Here is a 6,754-nt window from a genome sequence, read left to right as displayed (position 1 = left end):
TTGAGGCTTTAATAGAAGATAACGTAGCGAGCATGTCAAGTGTTTGAATGACCAAGACTCCTACTTGACAACAAACATGAAGGGCCAGGAGATGCTTGCTGTGCTGACAGCTGAAGAAAAAGGGGAGTTGATCGATAACATTGAGTCTAATAACACAAAGCGATCGACGTCCACATTGGTTAGGCGTTTACCTTGAGGCGAAAGGCAAAACTTAGACCAAGTCCTGGGAGATTTTTATATGGAAGAGAGAATCAAACATGGTAAATTGTAAAAAAAAAAATCTATGAGTATATGAGCTTCAGTGTCTATGGCACAGTATTTACAGGCACCTCCTTTAAACAACTGTCAAAACATAACAATTAATTACAACATTTTCCCAAAATAATGACATGCCAACAATCTGTGATGCTTTGCTTATTTCCTGGCTTTATTCCTCGGTGTATTTTAAAATAAACATCAGTTATCAATAGTAAAACTGAAAACTTATTTAATACATATCGCTACTGTTAAAGATGAAATTTAAATAGCTTTAATCAATAAAATGTATTTATTGTTAAAGATGAATTTCAATGTCGTTAGTAATATTTGACAAATATTATACACTGGTCATGTGCGCATAATGATATGACGAAATAATAAAACTATTATTGCATGTTGAATTCGGTCGATACATGGCTCGAACTCATCAGCATGCGATAATTGTATATCAATAATTACATGTGTTACATTAACACATACATGCCCTTGGTGAAACAAGAAAACCTTTTTAGATAAAAGTGTATCCTATATGAAACATATCAAATAGATAATAGATACTCGAGTGTCTTCGGCGAAACATAGATACAGACAATATATACCCAAGGATATAAACAGACACGAAAACGATATCCTACCATCTTGGTATGGAAGAAATGAAATAGAATTTAAAGGAAATGTACATCCATATACTACTATATAATAATTAAAGGTTTAGACAAACACACAAACAGGTTTTGAAGTAAAGGAGAAATAACATTTTCACTAATCCAGTGATCAAGCTACTCATATTGGAATAACTGGGCCCTGATATTCCTCAAGGGTTAACATCTGATAAGGGTGATATCCGAGTAATGTAACGTGATCAAAATGAGAACAGGGGCAGTGATAATGTAATAACAAGCACCGATCATGTAAAACTTCATATTCATAGGGATAATGAGAAACAGGGTATCTCGTCACTGGCTCATAATCGCCGCAATAGCACTGCCATAGTCTCTGTTAATCTGCATTTCTTGAAAATCTGTATCCAACAATCCGAAAATAGATATCATTGAACGTAAAAAATAAAAATCACCATTAGTAACAAAGAACAAATCAACTTACTTGATGTACACAAATACATATGCAACTGTATTTAATATCAACATTTTGTTTCATAAGTGTTGCAAGTGCTTTTGAAAAGTTGTAAATATCAGCAACGTAATGAATATGTGTATGGAATGTCAGCCAGGGACATGCCGCTACAACACTATTCATTATCAGAAAGCACTATTTAATATTTACTTTCGTGTTCCTGTAGCATAGTCTCCTGTATTTTTACCCCGCTCTCCATACAAACTGACCTAGTATTTGATTTGGCCGATATTTCGTGTGAAAAAGCGTCAACGATCGGCTGTGTTCATTATGTCATGGCGTATAGGAGGTCACAGAAGCGGAGGTCTATAGAAAAGACTGGCCTTCAGGACAGGTGGCATGCATCTAAATAGTGATTGTCAAATGTCCTCTACCCTCGTGATGTCGCGTTAGTACATCAATACCCTACACAGATATATATGTTTGTATATCCCACGACTTATATTACGAAACGACGAGGATAAGTTGTAGTGTGTTTTTGGTTTTATAACAACGCCCTATATAATTCCCGAAATATTGTGTATTTATCGATATCAAGCATACATACATTTGTACATCACTTTTATTGGTGATGATGAACATTGATCTACATGTACTGTATGTACAGTCCATTGCATGTATCTAATGCTCATCATCGGTGCCATCATTTGTATTCCCATCTTTGTTGCTACATCATTATATTCAATAAATACACTGTGTTTTTTCCATAACATCAAACATTATTCATGTTGAATAATGATATATTGTGGACTCGCAAGAGTTCATCACTCATTCAATAAATAACCTTTTAACAACAATATAATTTTTGTTGTCTTTAATTTGCGAGTCATCTTTTTGCAACAAACAAGCTTCAGTCTCTGAACATGATCCAGGCTTACACAAATATAATGTATTTCATGGAAATAAATACATTTGTGTAAGATGGGTTTTTCCCCCTTTGTTACTTTTAACATTTTAATTGTTCTGATACTATTGTGTGTATCTTTATATGTATGGTTAATTAATATGAGGCTGGCTCTAGATTATGAGATTAAGAGGTTATTATTTCCAGTCCGTGGTCATCTCCCAGTTGCTGACCAGCTGTGGCTATTTTGGCTATTACGTGTTCTGGACATTAATGCCTTATCCCTTAGGGAGTCATCATGCGTGATCAGTGCATGGGGGTCAGCATGACCCTTGCCGTGTTAGCCCCGATTGACCAATCATATAGGGCGTGTATTCAATGGACCAATCCGCGTTGCTCACTGCCCAGCGGAGATTCTGGCCATGCATCGCCATCTTACATTAGTCATATATTTCCGTGCGTCTCCACGTGTTTTTCAGCCATTCACATGATGTGGACATTTATGTTTGTAAAACCCACCCCTTTTTATCCCACCCTTTATGTTTATTCTAGAGCCAGCTATCATTTGTACCCCATCTTTGTTGCTACATCATTATATTCAGTAAATACACTGTTTTTTCCATAACATCAAACATTATTCATGTTGAATAATGATATATTGTGGACTCGCAAGAGTTCATCAGTCATTCAATAAATGACCTTTTAACAACAATATATTTTTTGTTGTCTTTAATTTGCGAGTCATCTTTTTGCAACAAACAAGCTTCAGTCTCTGAACATGATCCAGGCTTACACAAATGTAATTATATCCACACCCTCTTTCTTATTAACACGTTGTGTTTTTCCTTTAACCATACACCATAATTCGCCTGAGGGACATGGCAATTTATTAGAGTCTATGTGAATTTTGACCATTCCTGGGGAGTAAAGCACACTTTCAATCGGTAAAAATGACATCCCTCAATTGTAATGATATACAAAGGAACTATTTGATAATAATTTTTACAGAATGTGAATCTGATATTCACACTAATGTATGTCCAAATACACAGACTGCTAATATATTATCAGGTCTCAGTGCTGTGATCAATTATGTTGTATTACTAAGTAATTCGTCTCTATAAAGTGCAATGTGTGTTGTGATGTCATCTCTCTATTCAACATTATATCTGTACTGTATCATTTTCTTTACCTATATTACTAATTACGAGTCTAAACGTTAGACACATTATCGAAATGTCTGGTCAAGTTTTCCTCACTTAACATTCCATTAGTGACTGCTATTTAGTGTATTTTGTGGTATGATACATTTGGGCGAAATGAAACTATCGGAAGTGAAATATGATAATATGAGAGAATTTGCATTCCAACCTCCCTGATCATTCAATATTTATTGTTATTTATTGTTTATTTACTTCAACAGACCAGAGGGGCCAATTACAGAATTAATTACATTAAAGACAGAGGTATTTTGATATATCGCAGATGCATATAGACAAATATAAGATGTGTTACATTCGTAAAATAAGAGAGAAATATATGTAACATAAGGCGCACTGAAAAAATGATAATAAATAAACAATTTCAACCACATTTATAATCCTATAGCTACAGTAATACCTCAGAAAAAAAGAGAGAAATAATATTACAGTATATAACGTTAAAAATGCGTCAGGTCTAGGCAATGTACTATTATTCTCACATCATTCATAAATTTGTCTCCCATTATACCTGGCCAAGAAATATTTCTATGTCACTCCTAGGGTGTGATGTCTCTCTCAACCACCAGGTATGACAATACAATGACGTCACGCCGCAATTCAATCACGTCAAGTTAGCATGGCATTGCATCGCAATATTGCTTTTAATATTCGAACATCAGGGCCCTGCAAAATATAACCATTCCCCCACCTGGAATATATGTCAGAGAAATCTTGTCTAGCCCTTGGCAGAGCCTCAGGTCAGACAACCGAGAATATCAGTTGGAGATTTTTCTATCACACCCTCTAGGAGTAAGGCAGATTCAATTAATGATTTGAAGAATACTAGACGGCGACGTTATCATGAACATTGGCATGTCGCTAGTTTTACCGAATACAATGGTAAGTCATTTTCCGTTGTCATAACCACAGTTCTCACAGTTCTCATTTTGATGAACTGGCATACTGTTAACATGATTAATATCCTATTAGAATTCGCTTTATATCTATTGTCCAGTCGGATATATCCAATATGTGATGCCACGATAGGCTCCAACGTATCGATGGATCTAGTGCAAGGACTTTTTAATATCGCTGTCCAAATGATTTGCGTGCTAATTACATAGTTTTCTACCACAATACCCTGTGTTATTCAACTCTCGGACCATCAGTTAATCATTACAGCTGTTGATTAACAATCTGTTTATACCACACGCGGTATAAACTCTGTACGCATTTTGATTGGCTAACACGGTGAACTTTGACCCAAGCTGCAATTGTTCTTGACGTCATCAATAATCTAATGACGTCACATCACCGGGTCCCGGACGTCACCGGTACACTTTATTTGCATACGCGAAATTATACTTGGCCACGTTTCCCTTTGATTCAAGCCGATATTATTGTGGTAGAAACAGGTCACACGACTCGAAATTGTTGGATATGGAATTTATTTCACACCCGTAAGTTATTTTTTAAAAGTTGCAAAAAACACTCGCTAAAGCTCGTGTCTTTTGTAACTTTTAAAAAATAACTTACTCGTGTGAAATAAATTCTATATCCAACAACCACTCGTTGTGTAACCTCTATTTATCTTCAGTACCTTGACTTTAAACACTCATGCATTGTCTGGTAATATGTATAATGATAACCGTCTCTCTGTTCCGTTCCCCCTCAGGTGTTTTTCATGCCACAGCATATTTCAGGTTTCGTTTTATTTCCTAATTGGCGTCGACTATTGGATACAGGTATTCAAGAAATGCAGATTAACAGAAATTATGACGTAGTGTTAGTGCCGTGATTATGAGCCATATACCGTATATCGGTTTTTTTAGCGTATGCCAAATTTCGCGTTTTCTATACAAATTATCTTATTTTATATTTAGTGAATTTCATTTTTAACGTTTACACAGCTAGTAAGTTTCATATACAACACAAACCAAAACTACTAAGCAATGGTATTTATTGACAATTCGTAAAAGTGTATACAACACGCAATATACAATATACATCGTACAATATACATGTTATTCTACCATGTTTGCTATGCAATGCCAGTTTTGATTGGTTTAAAACCATGTATTATTTTCCAATAACCCACGCTCGTGCCAATAATACACGCTCGTGCTAACAATACACTGTACGGCTGTTACAATTTTATATATCTAATATTCACCCGTTTCATAAAAGGATACTATAGCCGAGAGGGCTAATGGGTTAGTCTTTCAATGAATTTTTATCACGACGCGAGTTCGAATCCTACGGAGGTCCCCTTTTTATCTTTTTTTTTATTATTTTTTTTTTAAATTTTCAAAATCAATGCCATATGATAGATGCTCTTGATCGTAGTACTGCATTGCCTGTATATTTCATCAGCAAATAATGCAATACTCAAGAAATAAATTACAAGGTTTTCTCGGGGTTTCTCTAATGTTTTTCTATTTAGAAAGAGGTCGATCTCAGAACTAAACAGTACATGGTAGAACAATACACGATTCAAAGTTGATTATTTCTTAAATAAGAAAGAAGGTTCGAATATAATTACATCTTTTAGCTGTCATTAAAAGTGATGTACAAATGTAAGTATGCTTGATATCGATAAAAACTCAGTATTTCAAATGATAAAGTGCGTTAAGACGGTATTTAGTTATACAACCAAAACACGAAACAACTTATCCTCGTCGTTTCGTCATACCAATCGTGGGATATACAAACACATTTATCTGTGTAGGGTATTGATGTACTAACGCGACATCACGAGGGTAGAGTACATTTGACAATCACTATTTAAATGCATGCCACCTGTCCTGAAGGCCAGTCTTTTCTATAGACATCCGCTTCGGTGACCCCGTATACGCCATGACATAATGGACACAGCCGATCGTTGACGCTTTTTCACACGAAATATAGGCCAAATCAAATACTAGGTCAGTTTGTATGGAGAGCGGGGTAAAAGTACAGGAGACTATGTTACAGGAACACGAAAGTAAATATTAAATAGTGCTTTCTGATCATGAATAATGTTGTAGCGGCATGTCCTTGGCTGACATTCCATACACATACTCATTACTTTGCGGATATTTGCAACTTTTCAAAAGCATTTGGAACACTTATGAAACACAATGTTGATATTAATTAAAGTTGCATATGTACTTGTGTACATCAAGTAAGTTGATTTGTTCTTTGTTACTAATGGTGATATTTACTTTTTACGTTCAATGATATCTATTTTCGGATTGTTGGATACAGATTTTCAAGAAATGTAGATTAACAGAGACTATGGCACTGCTATTGCTGCGATTATGAGCCAGTGACGAGA

This window comes from Pecten maximus, chromosome 18, assembly GCF_902652985.1.
Source record: "Pecten maximus chromosome 18, xPecMax1.1, whole genome shotgun sequence".
Classification (NCBI taxonomy): Eukaryota; Metazoa; Mollusca; class Bivalvia; order Pectinida; family Pectinidae; genus Pecten; species Pecten maximus.
This window is presented reverse-complemented; position numbering follows the sequence as displayed.